The sequence below is a fragment of the Manis javanica genome, chromosome 2, assembly GCF_040802235.1.
Source record: "Manis javanica isolate MJ-LG chromosome 2, MJ_LKY, whole genome shotgun sequence".
Taxonomy (NCBI): Eukaryota; Metazoa; Chordata; class Mammalia; order Pholidota; family Manidae; genus Manis; species Manis javanica.
The window spans coordinates 19,855,584-19,873,167 of NC_133157.1; positions in this window are offsets into that span (position 1 = coordinate 19,855,584).

Sequence of the window (17,584 nt, forward strand, 5' to 3'; positions counted from 1 at the left end):
CCAGCATTTGTTGTTTCTTGGCTGTTGGATGCTGGCCATCCTTACTGGTGTGAGGTGATATCTCATTGTGGTTTTAATTTGCATTTCTCTGATGATTAGCAATGTGGAGCATCTTTTCATGTGCCTGTTGGCCATCTGAATTTCTTTGAAGAAGTGTCTGTTCAGATCCTCCACCCATTTTTTAATCAGATTATTTGTTTTTTGGGTGTTGTTGTTGTTTTTTTTAAAATTAAGGTTACCGATTACCTGTTTTAAGGATACTCACAATTACATTTAGGGCCTAGCCAGATAATCCAGGATAATCCCATCATTTCAGTTTTGAAGCAGCTTTTTGATGCTGACATTTTGTAAATGCCATCCCATCCAACTATTCTTTTACACAAGATACTTAATTTATTCACATTTGCAAAAGTCACCTTTTGCCATATGAGATAATAATCATGGGTTCCAGGAATTAGAACCTGGGTAATTTTTAGGGCCATCATTCAGCCTATCATAGGTTGTACCAACATTTATGACTTCCCTGCTTATTTAGAAGGGCCTTTAGCCAAACCAGAGCAAGCAAAAGGATTACAGATGAGAAAGAAAAGAATGGGTTGTTTGGCCTCACTGCGAAGAGAAGTCCTGTGTAAATCTGTTCATTCTTTTTTTCCTTTTTTTTTTGAGAGGGCATCTCTCATATTTATTGATCAAATGGTTGTTAACAACAAAAAAATTCTGTATAGGGGACTCAATGCACCCCAAGCCTAGTTCTCAACAGTCTCCAATTTTCTGAAGCATAATGAACAAGTTCTTACATGGTGAACAGTGCAAGGGCAGTCATCACAGAAACTTTCGGTTTTGATCACGCATTATGAACTATAAACAATCAGGTCAAATATGAATATTCGTTTGATTTTTATACTTGATTTATATGTGAATCCCACATTTCTCCCTTATTATTATTGTTATTATTATTATTATTATTTTCAGTAAAATGCTGAAGTGGTAGGTAGATGCAAGATAAAGGTAGAAAACATAGTTTAGTGCTGTAAGAGGGCAAATGTAGATGATCAGGTCTGTGCCTATGGACTAAGTATTAATCCAAGCTAGACAAGGGCAACAAAACATCCACGGATGCAGAAGATTTCTCTCAAAACAGTGGGGGTGGGGTTCTAAGCCTCACCTCTGTTGATCCCCAATCTCTCACCTGATGGCCCCCCTGCGACTGTGCCTGTCTTATAAACCTGTTCATTCTTGAAGCCAGGGTTGAGCAGGGTAACACCTGTAGGAATCCTTAGGCACAGCCTCCCGGCCGGACTCCACAGGAACTCTGACTTGAGTGGTCTTGACAGGAACCTTCCCCACCTGCGTGAGGTTGTCCCCTCCAGCTGCCAAGGACTCTGGACTACGTATGTCTCACACACACACCCTGCTTCCTGCAGGAAGACGGAGGGGCTTGAGGAGTTCCCATCAGAGCTGCATTGACTCTGAAGGCCAGCCCTTCAGACTGTCCCACATTTGTAGGGTCAGAAGGTCTGAAAACAGGCTTGTCCATGTCCCATCCAGCTGATGACAGCACATTCACAAATGCTCTTTTTTAATGGTAGAAAATACACATAACATAAAATTTGCCATCTTACCCATTTTTAAGTGTTAAGTGCGCTCACACTGCTGTGCACCCTCTCTCCAGGACTCCTCACCTTGCAAAGCTGAAACTCTACCATCAAATAACTCCCCATTTCCGCCTCCCCTCAGCTCTTGGTAACCTCTCTTCTACTTCCTATCTTCACTAATTTTGACTACTCTAGGGAGGTCAGAAAGGGAAAGTGTGCAGTGCTTGTCCTTTTAGGACTGGCTTATATCACTTAATGTAATGTTCTCCAGGTTCGTTCATATTGTAGCATGTGTCAGAATTTTCTGCCTTTCTAAGGCTGAATAATATTCCTGTGTGGGTGTGTGTTTACACATATGTACATACACACCACATTTTGTTTATTCATTCATCTGTCAGTGGACCCTTGGGTTGCTTCCACCTCTTGGCTGTTGGGAATAGTGCTGCTTTGAATGTGAGTGTTGCAAACCCAAGTGCTTTTTAAAAGTGAGTGCTTAATCAAGACTCTTGACTCTGTACTGCCAGTTGTTATGGGAAGAAGGTGGGAACTGACCTCCCCAGCCCTCTTTCCCTCTGTAGGGACCGTGCCATGTGCCGTCCTGGGTGTGTTCCTGAACACCTCACCTGGATGCTCACTGTACAGTACTTCCTAATCCTAGGGAAGATTTGGCAAAGCAGGTTTTAATACGGAAATTGTCCTTTATAGCAGGTTTTTCTCCTCTTGGTAAGAAAGAAACTCATTTTCATCTCTAGTAACTTTAAAACAAGCCAAACAGGAATATCTTGTTACTATCGACTTGCTTATCAACTTTGTATATTTTGGCCCCTAATATATCAAAAATCAGACCATCACCTGATATTGGAGGAGGTGCTCAAGCGGAAAAACATATTCAGGCTTGTTTACCTTATCTCTTGGGGTGTGAGAAAGTATTCATTGGAACCAGATGAAATTGCTGACATTTGACCATTTTGAACCTGTGAAAACGGCTATTTCATACAGGTCAACCAATAGCTGAGCCCATTGTGGGTAGAGCCCCTTTTCTCGGCCTGGGTTGGAGCAGGGAGGGGAGCCAGTGCTAGACAAACCACCTGGCTCCAACGCAGTCACCCTGGGGGAGATGAAGCTGGTTCTGCTCTGATAGTAAGAGTTGTTTTTCTGCTCCGGGTAGGTGGGGGTGGGAGGACGCTATAAAGACTTTGAGCTCTGGGCACAGCCTGAGGCTGCAGTGTAGTTAGTACTATATGTACCTGCCAGGATAATGCCTTTGAGATGCAGCCCTGTCCCTTTGGTTCTATCAAGATGAGACTCCAGCAGCCAATAAGGAGAAGCCCTTATATCATGTCTGTTTTGAGCAGCCTCCATCCTAGGAGGCAGCACGCCCAGATCTCAACTCCACTGCCGGTGATCAGCACTCAGTGGCTGCACACTCGGTGCTGTTTCTATCTTCTTCTTTTTGGTTGATATTCCCCACGTATAAACTCTTGTCTTTTATGGGATGCAGTTGGTTATTTATTTACTCAACAGACACCTTGCACTGTTTGAGTCCCAGATTTTGCAGAAAAAGAACCACATGGAATTTATAAGTCAGGGAGATTTTTTTGCTCCGAGTACAGAGAAGTCCAGGCACCTCCTCCAAGCATGTCTGAATGTCCCCTTCTGAGAAATCACAAGTGACGGGTAGGGAGAGGCCGGCAAAGCATTGTGGGTGAGGGGCCACCTGTACGTGTATGAGGATGTGGATGTGTGTATGGTGTGTGTGTAGGTGCATGTGTAACTGTACATGTTTGGTAGATTTATCATTCTGAACTTGTGAGTCAGAGTGAGTGATGAGTCTGAGTTTGTATGAGCTAGTGTGGGACTTGAGAAAGTGTTGGAATGGCAGGTGTGTTGGGGGTGTGTGTATGTACATGTAGATCTGTGTGAGTATAGTACTTCAAATGACAAGGGAAAGAGGACTGTATGGATGCTCATCTCATTGCTGGCCATGCAAAAAACCCAGCAGGCAAATCTGAGACATGAATCTGCAAGGTTAATAGACAATCCATATCACTGGTCCCTTACTTGGCAAACCCTAGGGCTGGCGCTGCTTCCAGTTGAAGCCAGGGTTGGTTACAATGTGCCTTTCTAGACCCAGGGCCAGTCTGTCTGCGTACCTACCCTCAGACCAGCCTTGAAAGTCTCCTCTCATTTCTTTGTGCCCTGGGACACCTTCTTCTATAGAGTTTTTCCATCTGTAGGCTCCTGCCTGGTTTTCAGTGGGGGAGATGGGATTACCTCCCAGAAAGCAGCCTAGAGTTATTTCTGTAAAAATGGAATGAACACAAGACCCAGCGAAAAGGTAACCTAACCTGTCTCTCCTGTCACTGAGAGATAGCTGTTTCCAGAAAACTATAATCAGAGCTCTGGGGAATTCAAAGAAGCAAGGATACGTGTCTTTCCTTTAGAGATATAACAGTAGTGGACGTCACTTCTTGAACTGAGACTCAGGAGGCCTGACTCCAGATAATCTACTGCCTTAAAAATTCAGGAAAGTTGTTTTCCTCCTTTGGGCTTCTGTAGGAATAAAGATAACCTAGAGCACAGAATCTCTAAGATTTCTTCTTTGTCCAAGTATAGTATTGCGATCATCTGTCAACTTGACTTGCCCCAACTAAAATGTTGTTATGTGAATGTTTGTGGTCCCCTCAACCCTTCAGGATGGTGAGATTTGCATGATGGAATTAGTGTCCTTACAAGAGCAGGGAGACCAGAGCTCTCTCTCCCTGCCATGTGAGGAGGACACTGTGAGAGGCAGCCATCTGCAGACCACGAAGAGGGCTTGTGCCAGGAATCGATCTGCTGCCACCTTGCTTTTAGACTCCCCCACCTCCAAAACTGGGAGAAAGAAATGTCTGTTGTTTGAGCTCCCCACCTAGTCTCTGGTGTTTTTTTATGGCAGCTAGGGCTGACTAACATAAGTGTGGAATTTCTCTGAATTTCCAGCGATGTCCTGAGTTTCTGGCATATATTATAGGTGGCAATAGCAACAATGGAATCAAACAGTTATTGTGCATTTACTATGTGCTGCTTCAGTGAGAACTACTTCACTCGGATTATCTTTTGCAATCAGCACAATAACCAATGCCATGGATACCATGCTGATCCCTATCTCTACAGAGAGCAGCTTGCTCAGGGCACACAGCTGCTGAAGGGCAGACCTTGAGCAGGCAGATTCCACAGGCCCCTCTTAGTGGCAAGCAAAGTGGCCTTCCTTAGCAGGCAAATCAAGGTGTTCCATTAAGTGAGGATTAAATACTGGTTGAATGAAAGAAGCTCCTCCCTGCAATTGAACGCCCTCCCCTTCCCAACCTGTCAAATACCTTTTCAGGGCTCAGTATCCCTGACCTACAATCCAGATGCCGCACTATGTTGTGGATACATTTTTGGGCTTCTGTAGGAATAAAGATAACCTAGAGCACAGAATCTCTAAGATTTCTTCTTTGTCCAAGTATAGTATTGTGATCATCTGTGATCATCATTTTTGGTGTTTTTTCTTCATTCTTCCCTTAGTAATCTTTGACTTCCTGTTGCCTTTGTGGCCAGCTCCAGGGTGGGCCTGTGTCTTATTTACTTCTTCCCAATCCACGACCTCTAGATGGTCCCAGGCATATGGTAGGTGCTCAATCAATGCTGGGTTGACTGAAAACAAAATACCAAGGATTGTTTCTGAAAATTTCCCCAAAGTGTTCACATAATTAATATGTATAAAACCACTGGCCTACAGAACCATACATATTTGCAGAACAAAATGTGTGAAAAGTAGTTACGTGGAAAACACATTTTTTAAAGTTACTCTTACCCCTCCATTTTGGCTTTTAAAAATGATGTATAACTTAAAAAGGTATAATTTACTCAGCAAGACATAATGCACAATTACAGTGAGTTTTGACACATGTATACACCCGTAAAACTATCACCCCAAACAACATACAAACTTTTCTGTCATCTTGAAAAATAACCTTGTGTCCCTTTATAGTTCATTCTTCCCACCACCCCTCTTGCTCTCTACAAGAATTGCTCTGATTTTTATCACTATAGTTTAGTTTGTCTATTCTAGAACATCATCTAAATAGAATCATATGGTATGTATTCTTTGTGTCTGGCACCTTCTGGTAAACCTAATGTCCCTGAGATTCGTCCATGTTGCTGCCTGTAGCGCACTCTTTTTTTTTAAATTGCTGAGTAGTGTTCCACTGTGCAGATAAGTTATTTCCTGTCAATCTATATTTGGCAAGTATAAGAACTCCCACATACAAGGATTTTGTGGACATACGCTTTCATTTTTCTTTGGGTAAATGCCTAGGAGTGGAATTGCTGAGTGAGGCTATTTTCTTTGATATCCAGAGACGCTTTGTAATTGTTAAAGAGAATTTTTTTCCAGAAATTTCCCTTAAAGTGACACATCATTATCATAGCGCCTGGAGATTTCCTGGAGCACAAATGTTTTGTGTTGCTTTAATTAGGTATGCTGCAGGGCTCTATCCAAGCACACCAGGCAGTATATAGGGCTCAGTGCAGGCACAGAGAAAAGAGAACAAAGAAAGAGTGTGGCCTTCACACACAACTGTATGAAGCTTCTGCCCATTTATGGCTTGAGCCGAGTAATGGAAGACACAAGAATCACCTGGTCAGTTCAGTCCCTTGCAGGAAAGACGTGGACAGGACTCGCTGGGGACTCAGACTATAATTTTGGGTCTTGGCTAAGCCATGTCCTAGCTGTGTGACTTTATATGATATTGCACAGCCATCTCTGCATCTCAGTGTCTAGCTTGTAAAATAGCTAAGCCTTGTGAATGAAGATAGACATTCTCCGTGCCCTGCACAGGGCTGCTGTGAGGATGACTGAAGATAAAGTTTGCCTAAGTCTCACCTTGACAAACTGTAAAGTGCTGTCACCTGTGAGCACCATGTGACAAGGGCAGGAACACACACACAGCTTGTTTTGGGCTCTGATGACCGGCATTTATTGATAAGGCGACTCAGCTCTCCTTTTTTCAGGGGACTTCAGGCAAGGTCAGACACACAGCGACAATAATTCTCTGTGAGCTGCCAGCTGGACCCATGTCCCTCTCCATTGCGTCCATCCATGCGAGGGGGACTGCCCGGCTCTGTTCCTTTCCACTCATTCCCCCATCACAGCCACTTCCCCCCATGCAATATATCTTCAGCTTGCTCAGCCCTCACTTATCTTTATTACCCGATTCATTCTCAGTCCACCACTGCAGATGACAAAAGGGTGAATATTTTCTGAAAAATCTGCCTGCGTTAGTTCTAGCCAAAGATGTCATAGATAAATCCTAAATGGAGATGAAAGATGAGTGCAGGCAGCATCATATGACTGTGTTTATTGAGAGCTTGCCTCTACATGCTAAGTGCTCACAACCACTGTATGAGCTGGGAACTGTTACTATCCTGTTAACAGATGAAACGGAGGCCCAGTTTAAAGGGAAGAACACAGGACTAGGAATCTTAGAACCCGAGGGCTCCACTGCTATCACTACTCCAGCTACTGCAGGTCACATGATGCTTGTTTCCTTATTAGTAAAATGACAGGGGGGTTTCTCTTCCTTTAATCTCTGACATCTTTTCTAGCACTTCTTGTGAGTCTGTCTGACTCTGGGTGAGTTAAATAGCTGCTCTGAACCTGTTTTCTCATCTGTAAAATGGGAAGAGCCACCACCACCTGTGGTCGTCCCCACAGGGCTGTTGGAACAGCATCTGGTGAAGAGCTGAGATGCTAAGTTCGTGCCTCCTCAAGGCCCCTGAGCCCCTAGGAAATGGTGGGGCCTGTGATAAGCAGGAAATTTGCCTCTCCCTTACCACCTCCCCCAGTCACTTAGTCAGGAGTGGACAAAAGAATTAAAGAGAGGTTCTGGGATATTTTGACCTGATAGGGCCTTGGGGTCATCTTATTAAATATTTGCCATTTGATAGAAGAGAAAACTGCTGCCAGCAAAGGTAGAGCTTTCTCCAAGGACACCTGGAAAGCAAGGAAAGAGCTGGAACTCAGCCTGGCTCACTGTTATCCAGGTCAGTTCGTCCGGAGACATCAAGGGGCTCAGTGTGCAAAGAGCAAGCCGCATCACCCCCTGGGCCCCATCCTCTGCCTGGGTTTGATTCCTGTCTAGCTGCATTTCTAGTAATTAGAATCACCTGTGGCTAGTGGCTACCACACTAGACAGTTCCAACTCTGGGTAGTGCTGTTGTTTTAACGGGGATTGGCCACTGGGTGGAGCTGGTGTTCTCTTTGATCAGCAGCTGAGAAAAGGCTCAGATACTAGAGTCAGGCCCAAGCAAGGCAACTTACCACCCCTGTCCTTGCCCATCCTGCCTCTCCCCCAGAAGACCTATTACAGAGAACTGCAGCATACCTTCAGGAAGGCTCCCAGGATTGCAGTAGGTGATCTCTTAAAACCCCAGAATCCAGCCAGACATTGGGGCAGTCAAGCTGAGCCAGATAGTGGGTGGAAGATGCCAGCTGGGGCCAAATGCCCTCCAGTCTTGGTAGATTTCCAGGCTATAAAAGCAAGGGTGCTGTCTTATGGTGCCTGGGAAATCTTGTGCAGAATTTTACAAAAGAGTTTGGATATCCAAGCAGATGTTATCGAAGCTTTATTTGGAAAATGCTGAATATACACCTGTGACCCATTTCTTAAGACATTTGAAAAGAAGCCCAAACCCAAGTAATTTGTTAGGAAATTCTAGTTAATCAACGTGTTCTCTGGAATTTTAACCGTTAAACTCTTTCTTGTGTAAACCTCTTTCTTGTGCAAGCCTGTGGTCTCTGGAGGTAGTAGTATGGGAACTACAAATGCATTTTGCCTGTGTAGGCCCATGTTTGCCTAAGACTGGCTCTACAAATGGAGTTTGTCTAGTTTCACCCTAAAACAGAGTAACCTATGGCAATTACATTATACTCCTGCTGAAACAGTCCAGTGAATGTGGCAAGAGCCTGGGTATTTATATCTTTTCCCAGGTAACATAGCAAGTATTGAAACAAGGGACACAGCCCCAGTGCTACGTCTGCATTCTCATCTAAAGGGAACTCAGACCTTCTAAGCTTCTTACCTCTCAGACACCAATTTAAGAAGAGATCTGAACCTTCAAAGGATACCACAGTGAGGGCACTATCCTGGCTGTGAGCTTTTGGAAAGCTGAGGGGGCCACACGCCCAATCCCCTCCCATTTGTGGACCCTAAGGAACCACCAGCCACCATCTGTGAAAGAAAGCACAGTGTGAGTTCCTACCATTCGCACTGTGATCCTTCTCGGAGCTTCTTAGATTTTCTGGGTGCTGCCAATCAAGCTGCATTCTTTCTCTCCTAGGATGCAGCCTGATTTCTTTAGCTGTGCCCTGCTAGGTATGGTCCTGCCGGTGGGCCCAGGACAGTGGCACAGCCCGAGGAGGGAGGGGTGCTGGCCAGGGATCTAGGGACCAGGCTTGCCAAGAACCCGGGAGCATCCGTGGTAGAGCTGAGCTGGATCCCAGCCCTGGTTTATCACCTGAAGGCTTCCACTTGCCCACCTCCTTCTCCATTGCATCTTTCCCACACCAGTGCAATGAGCTGAAACCTGTTGGGGAGGTTTGAACAGCAAGGAGGGTGAGGGAAGAGATGTTTGAAGGCATGATCTCTGCTGAGACAGTCGACTCTGATCTGAACAATCCCTGGAGATGGAGCAGCATTTGTGAGGCAGGGCAGGATATAGACACTGTCTACACTGGCATGGCCAGTATAATAAAGAATCACAGGCCTGGCTTCCAAAATGCTCTAGAGCTCAAACCTTCCTTTTCTGGATGTTTAAAACCCTGATCCATGGACATCTGGGTGTCAGACAGCCACAGAAATCATGTGCAAAATGTTATGTGTATATGTGCAGGGGCATTTCTCTAGAAAGTATCCATAGGTTTCACCAGATTCACAAAAACAGAATACAGTAATAATTCCTGTATGAATGATCTGAGCAAAGGAGAGAAATGACCTTGGGGAGAGGTGGTAAGATCACTTTGACAATAGTCCACACGGAAAAATGAGGTTCTACAAGTTTTCTTATTGGAAAAATAGACTTCATAGTAATACATATGGTGGGAACCATGCTACTCAAGCTGTGCAGTAAAGCTCAGGCTAGAGGAAGACCCCCACAAAGCAGGGGCCTTCGCAGCTGGCTCCCCCTATTACCCACCTTGATTTTGTTATTCTACATTATACTATTGGCTTTGCTTTTGCTTGCATTTTTGCCAAAGACTAAGCTAACCTTTGATAAGCAGCAGGGAAAGGAGGAGAACATAAACTTCCCAGAAGCTTTTCAGGACAGTGCTCCTGAAGAACAGAACACGCAGGGGCCAGATGGCGATCTTGGCATAGAATACCAAAACCTGCAGGTAGCTAGTCAAACATTGACCATCCCATCTCCACCTAAGTGGGAATGCCCTCCTTTTCCTTATAATGCTAGTGAAATTAGTGAAGTTTTATAGGAAAATTAGAGAAATAGAACTTTGAGGGATTACTGAATAGAATAACCCTGTCTGACACTTAATCAATCTTCTCATGTTTTCTTCCATCTGCTATTTCTCTAGCTTTTCTTCTTCCTTCCTAATTACAGCCCTTTACTAAAATTTGTGCCTCATATGTGAAATTACCAAGCACCATAATTCTTCCAAGTGGTAAAGATAACTCAAGACAAGTGCTGGGCATAGAAGCCACGGAGCATAAATCTGCAAAGAAGTGAAAAACTAACCTTTTTGAAGAACATTACTTCTCTCTCACTTACCAGCTTTACATCTCCCTGTATGGCCCCAGAAGATGGCTGGTTAGCCAGAGATGGGTAAGATTCCTCAAGGGAGGAACAACCTAAGACAGGCACAGTTGCAGGGGGGCCATCAGGTGAGAAAATGGGGGCCAACAGAGGTGAGACTTAGAACCTCACCCCCCAGTTTTGAGGGAAATCTTCTACACCCATGGATGTTTTGTTGCCCTTGTCTAACTTGGATTAATACCTAGTCTATAGGCACAGACCTGATCATCTACACTTGCCTTCTTACAGCAGTAAATCATGCTTTCTATCTTTATCTTGCATCTACCTACGATAGAATAAATATTATGAGGAGAAAAAAGGTACCCATTGCATTAGAAATATAGATGATGATACCTGCCTAGCTAACTGTAGTAGTGAGTGACCTGTATTTCACCCTGAGCTGATAGACTCCATAGTCACTGCTACATGCTGCACGTTTCTGTGGTCACATGCGTTACTTAGAAACCGCTTTGCATAGAAACAAGAAACACAATAGAGTTGATGTTGCTAAGAAAAATTCAGGTCAAGGAATAGAAAAAAAATCACCTAACACTTGGCTAATCATGTATAGATTAGAAGGAAACAGAAAGAAAAAAGCTTGCCTATGCTTGTTAATCAAAAGAACAAATAAAAAATAATCATATCCTTGTGCAAAATGGTATAAATAAAGCTATCATCAGCACTTTGTTGAGAGACCACCTCCATCTGACTGCGTCCTGTCTCTCTGGCACCGACTCTGTCTCATCTTTTTGGGCTTCGCACCCCCCCGCTGGAGCTGGACTCCAGCATATGTATATGAATATTTTATATTTGATAGCTATTTAGTGAAACCATACTTTAAAACACACTTTAATATATGTAACTTGACAGGTTTGGGGATAATTATACATTTGTGAAACCATCACCACAATCTATGCCATAAACATAACCATCACCTCTGAAAGTTTCCTCTGTTCTTATTATGAGATACAAACATTTTGTAAGATCTACCCTCTTAGCAAATTTAAAGTATTGTAACTATAGAAACTGTGCTGTACAGTAGAGCTCTAGGGCTTCTTCCTCTTGTATAATTGAAACTTTGTACCCTTTGATCAATACCTCCCTGTTTCCCCCTCTCTGCAGACCTTGGAAACCACCACCTGACTTTCTGCTTTTGAGTCTGATTATTTTAGATTCTTTATATAAATGGTGTCATGTAGTATTTGTCCTTCTGTGGCTTGTTTCGCTTATTTTATTATTATTCAGTTAATAATAATAATTTATAATAATAACTAATAACATAAATATTCAAAAGCTTTTCAGTTATTATAAATGTTATTAATAATCATTGTTATTCATTTAATAATTATTATTCACTTAATAATATCTTCCAGGTTCACCCATTCTTTTGCAAATGGCAGGATTTCCTTCTTTTTAAATGCCGAATAATAGTCCATTGTATGTATATACCACATTTTGTTTACACATTCATTCAATAGTGGACACTTCGGTTGCTTCCATATCTTGGTTATTGTGAATAATGCTGAATAGTGAGTACATAGGACTTAACTCTCTCCGGAAGCCAACTTCTGCCGTTTGCAATATGCAGTATTGATCCACCACTTATGTATCTCCAACCTGTCATGCCCAGAGTGGGAATAATTACCACCCTTTGGTCCTGTTGTGTGTCACCATTCACTCAGCTATTTACTTTCCTTTGTGTTTGGTCTGGTTTCCACCTCTCTTCTCATTACTTTTGCTTCAGTTCCTGCTTATACCTGATTCTCTCTGAATTCTCTATTGAAGAGTCCTCTGACATTACAATAGGCTTCTTGCCAGACTCAAGCAAGGGAGACTGCTGGGAGCAGAGGCTCATTCCTCTAGAAGTACCTTTTCCTGAGGGAAGTTAGCTGCTTCTCCCTGCCCTACAGAGAAAGTGAAGAGGTCTGTTTCCTCACATTCAGGGCGATACAGTGGAGGGTCATGAAAAGATGATTTTTAAGAGAGGTAATTTTAATGCTCCTGTGATGTATGCTCTTTTCCTCTTGACCCAACGAGGTTGGCCTGTCCTTGTCAAATCACTGAAGGCAGTGTGGTCCGAATTGCATCAGCCTGAAAATTCCATCTCTGGAAGTCACTTCTTTCTGGTCCTTCTTATAAAAAAAAGCCTCTTATACAGGGACAAATGAGGAAGATCCACACTGACAGCCCCAGACAGGGACCACCACATGGAAAGAGACACACCAACAGCCTATACATCTTCCTCTCCTGAAGTGTAGATTCACAATCCAGGATGTCTCTCCTTCCCTTCCGGAATCTCTGTGCTCATTGGGCCCCATTAACTCTGAAGATGGTAGTCAAGATATTTAAGAGGCTATAGGAAGGTGTGATAAAGGGCTGTTATTCTTAACTGACGACTGATTCTTTAAATCCAGGGTCTTACTAGTTAGTGAATTAGGAGTGGTGGGTGGTAAATTAGCATTTGTTCTTTACTTTATATTTTGTTCTATATAAAGAGAGATTTATTGTAAGGAACTGGTTCATGTCATTATGAAGGCTGACAAGTCCCAGCGTCGGTAGGTGAGTCAACAAACTGGAGACCCGGGAGAGCAGACGGTGTAGTTCCAGTCTGAGCCTGAAGGCACAAGAACCAGGAGAGCTGATGTTTCAGCTCTGGTCCAAAGGCTGAAACAAATGTTTATAGATGTAAAATAAACTTTAATATACTCTTTAAGATGGAGTTCTTTGATTGTGCAGCATAACTGGTTTTGCAGCTACTGTTTCTTGGTGCCACATTGAGAGTTTGTTCAGAGGGAGACAGAGGAATATCTAAGTGTATTTGTTTTCTGAGTCCCAAGGAACTTCAGGTGATTTCTTCAGAAGATTAGCAAAGGTGGCACAGTTATTTTATTTTATATCTTGTTAAATGCTAGTAAAAACCTCACTTTCCTCATCACTTGAGAATCTGCACCCTGTATTTTATCTGAACATTTATATTTGCACAAATTCTGTGTGTATTTTGGGTAGTGACCTTTTATCAGCTGTCACCTTCCCCCATTCTATTCCTTTCCTTTTAATATGTTATGCATTCTCTTTAATCTTACGTTTGTAGTATTTATATTCACAGAATATTGGTTCCTAGCCATGTACTCAGCAAGTATTTATAAAGACATGTTGAGTTTGAACTGCCAGGGGCTTTGAGGCCTTCCTGTCCAGGAACCTAAACATTCATACATAGAAAATTAGGCTCAGAGAAATTCAGTGGCTTATCCAACGTCATAGCTGGTAAATAAAGAACATTGAGCTAGACCTCAATGTCTAATAAATACTAGCCATCATTCCAAATTACTTCAAACTCTAGAGCAGGTAATTTCTCAACCTTGGCACTACTTTTTGGGCCAGATTGGCCAGATAATTCTTGGTTGTAGGGGACTGCATATACATTGTAGAATGTTTAGTAGCATCCCTGGCCTCTACAGTCTAGAAGCAAGTAGAGAATTCCCCCACCCCTGAGTTGTGATGAACAAAAACAACTCTATACCTTGCCAATTGTCTCCTGAGGGGACAAAATTGTCCCTGGTTTGAGAACCATTGCTCTAGCAGGAGCGAAACACTTCCTGGGCTTTGGTGGTGAGTGGGGAGTTTCCTCTGTAGAAGTTCATAGAGTTGGAGCCTGGAGATTCTTTCTGGAATCTGGAGGACATGGACATGCCCACCAAGTTGCCCTATTCTACTTCTACAGAGCCAGGAGTGTAAATGCTGAGAACCCCTACCCCATCGTGGTGGTTCTGAGTCACCCCATACTACACAAGGCTCCCAGAAGGGCTGAACTGGCAGGGAGGGAATGGACAGGGAGCAGGCAAGATCAGAGCACTTGTTGCAGCTGAAGCTTCTGGCTGAGATGGAAGCAAAAGTTCAGACGTCAGGAGAATGGCAGAGACAGAGTACTGAGAATGGCCTTCCAAGATGAGTGTGAGGCCCTGGTGAGATCAGCACCACGGCCAGCTCCCAGGATGGAGCATTTTCAGACAAATTGACCCAAAGGACTCCCTTCAAGTACAGATAGTTTGCATCTAAACACTCTTTCCCTGCTTACCCCTTCCACCAAGAATTGTCTGCTCTTTAAAGATAATGTTCAATATATATGTTACTAAGGTAACCTTTACCAGAACACTATGAGATTGCTTCTATGTTCTTAATGGTACAGTGATTGGAAGCAGGCTCAGAGAGTCGCTTGCCCAGTAAAGGGCAGTGGTAGTCCCCGAGTGTCTTTGTAAGGCAGGAAGGTCAAACTTTGGAGAAGATCTGACCAATCTTTGGTGTTAGACACTGATCTCCAAGGCAGGTCAAGCATCACTCTAGTCTAAAGAGAACAAGATTTCTTGGTTTACCAGGCGACCCATCTCATTTATTACCAGATTCTTGGCCTCAGCATAAGGTAGTGTTCAGATGTGCCAACCTCACACCAAAACTGAGTCTACCCCAAGGAAGCACCTATTTCCAAGCCACGTGAAGACTATCTAAGTGCCCTGCTCAGACTCTGCAGTCCTTGGACAACCCTCCAACATTCCGAATGGAAAGAGACTCCCTATCATCTGCCATCACTCCTAAGGCTGGAAGACCCCCGGCTTCAGGGAGTCTTTACTCATTACCAGACCCACTCATTACAAGGCCCCTTGGTCTTGGCATTCCTGAGAATCAAGCATGGAGGACAGGCAGGGATGAAGAAAAACTGTTTAAACACTGAGAGGTTCTGACATCACTTTGTGAAATGAGGAATTCTGCACCAAACTGAGAAAGTAACCGGGAATGGCATGTGCAGTGGTCTTGGATCCCAAGTCAGAGATTAGGCCAAGGGATTCTGGGTCTTTGTCAGCCCTTATCCTGATTAGTTTGTGGGGCCATTGCCCCAAGCTGTTTGAGGTCAGGTGTCTCATTGTCATCTTTGCCTTCTGGCTTTTTAAATTTCTCCAACTAGGGTAAGTAAAGTTGATTTATTAAGGGCCCTTTAATGTGGGGAGGACCATGGGATCACTCAGCCTTCTAATAGTGCTGCATTAAGACTTTTGTTTTGACCCATAAATGACCCATTTGTTCATCCCACTAAAAATTTTTTTATTGAGGTGAAATTCACATAGCATATAATTAAAGTATATCATTCAGTGGTATTTAGCTTATTCACAATGTTGTAAAATTACCAGCTCTGTCTAGTTTCAAAACATTAGTACCCCATAAAAACACTGTGTACCCATTAAATAATCACTGTCTATTTCCCTATCCCCCAGTAACCTCTAATCTGCTTTCTATCTCTATATAGTTGCTTAGCTGTATATATCATCTAAAAGAAATCATACAGTATGTGATCTTGTGTGTCTGGCTTCTTTCACTTAGTGGAGTGTTTTGAGATTCATCCATGTTGTAGCATGTATCAATACTTCATTACTTTTAATGGTAGAATAATATTATATTGAAGGATATATAACAATTTGGCCATTCACCCACTGATGGACATTTAGGTTGTTTCCACCTTTCTGGCCATTTTGAATAATGCTGCTATAAACATTTGTATACAAGCTTCTGTGTGGATATATGCTCTCATTTCTCATGGCTATACACCAAGGAATGACATTGCTGGGTGATACAGTAATTCTGTGTTTAACCTTTTGAGGAAGAGTGAAACTGTTTCCACAGTGACTGTACCATTTTACATGCCCACCAGCAATGTTATCCCATTTCTTAAGGACTGTTTAAAGATTTCCATCCTGCTGGGATAATTCCCTCAGTCCTCTCCTTTGTCTTTTGTTATTCTCTTATGAATTACTCTAATTTCTTTAGCTAGCTGTTGTTTCAGCATAACTTTTCTCTTTGGTAGCAGCCCTCATACTAGTAGCTGTAGCTTAAATCAATTAAAGTCCATGCTTGGCCTTCCATCAGAATTTGCCCAATACTATTTATTTTCATTTAGCTATTACAGATAACAATAACCAAACGATTGTATTTTTTTCTTGAATCTTGTTATTTTGCATTTCCTTATGTATCCAGTGCCAAGGGCTTGGGAGTTGTATCTATTGTTTCTAAATTCCATTGGTAACTTTTATCTCCAGTAAGTGATAATAGTGCAGCTATAATTCCATACCATAGGTGAAGGGTCCCCACCAGTAAGATGGCAAACTTCCGGCTTCTTTTCGGGGTCCTCGGTTCCCGCCGGCGCCACCTGAAGCCCAATCACCTCTCGCCCCCCTCCCAATCCCAGCACCTAGCCAACAGCCACCAGCCCCGTAGAAGTAACACCACAATCACCCTATGCCCCTTCCTATATAACCCAGTACCTTTCCCTAATAAAGCGGAACTCTCCGGTGAATTGCTGTTGTGTGTCGCTCCTTTCCTTTCATTGGTGCCGAAACCCGGGAGACGGGACACCCCAACTGGGCCCCGTCTTCCCCCAACCCTCGTCCTCTTTTTCCGGCGCTGGCTCATCACACTCACCACTCCTCTCTGGCCTTTAGGTAAGTTTCCCCCCCCCACCCCCGGGGTGGGCCACTCTTACCTGAGCTATCGCAGTGCCATTGACCGTGATCGTCTGGCAAGGCCCTGACGCTCGGGGACAAGGAGGGAATGCTCCCCGCCTCAGGCCTTCACGGCTGTGGCGGACCCTCACGCCCCTCCTCCAAAAGCAATAACCCCCCGCCTCAGCTGAAACTTTTTAAGCAAAATCTCTCTCTCCGAGCTATTGCAGTGCCATTGACCGTGATCGTCCAGCAAGGCCCTGATGCTTGGGGACGAGGAGGGAACGCTCCCTGCCTCAGGCCTTCACGGCTGCAGCGGACCCTCAGGCCCCTCCTCCAAAAGCCATAAACCCCCACCTCAGGCCTTCACAGCTGCAGCAGACTCTCAGCCCCCCCCTCCAACAGCCATAAACGAGGTGACTCCTTTGCGGATGAGAACGCTCCCTTTCCCGCCCCCTCCTCCTTCTGTTCCGTCCGCCGAAACCTGTTCGGTCTGCCGAAAACGCCTAGCGCTAGGTACCTCGTGACTCCGGCACTCTGCCTTCTTAGGGAAGTCTGGGTGACGACCCACACTTCCCAAGAAATTCCGACTCGTATACGAGTTTCCGCAGACCACCAAGGATCATCGGGGACGCCCTTTGATCTCCGTTTGTCTTCCCCTGTTTGTCTCCT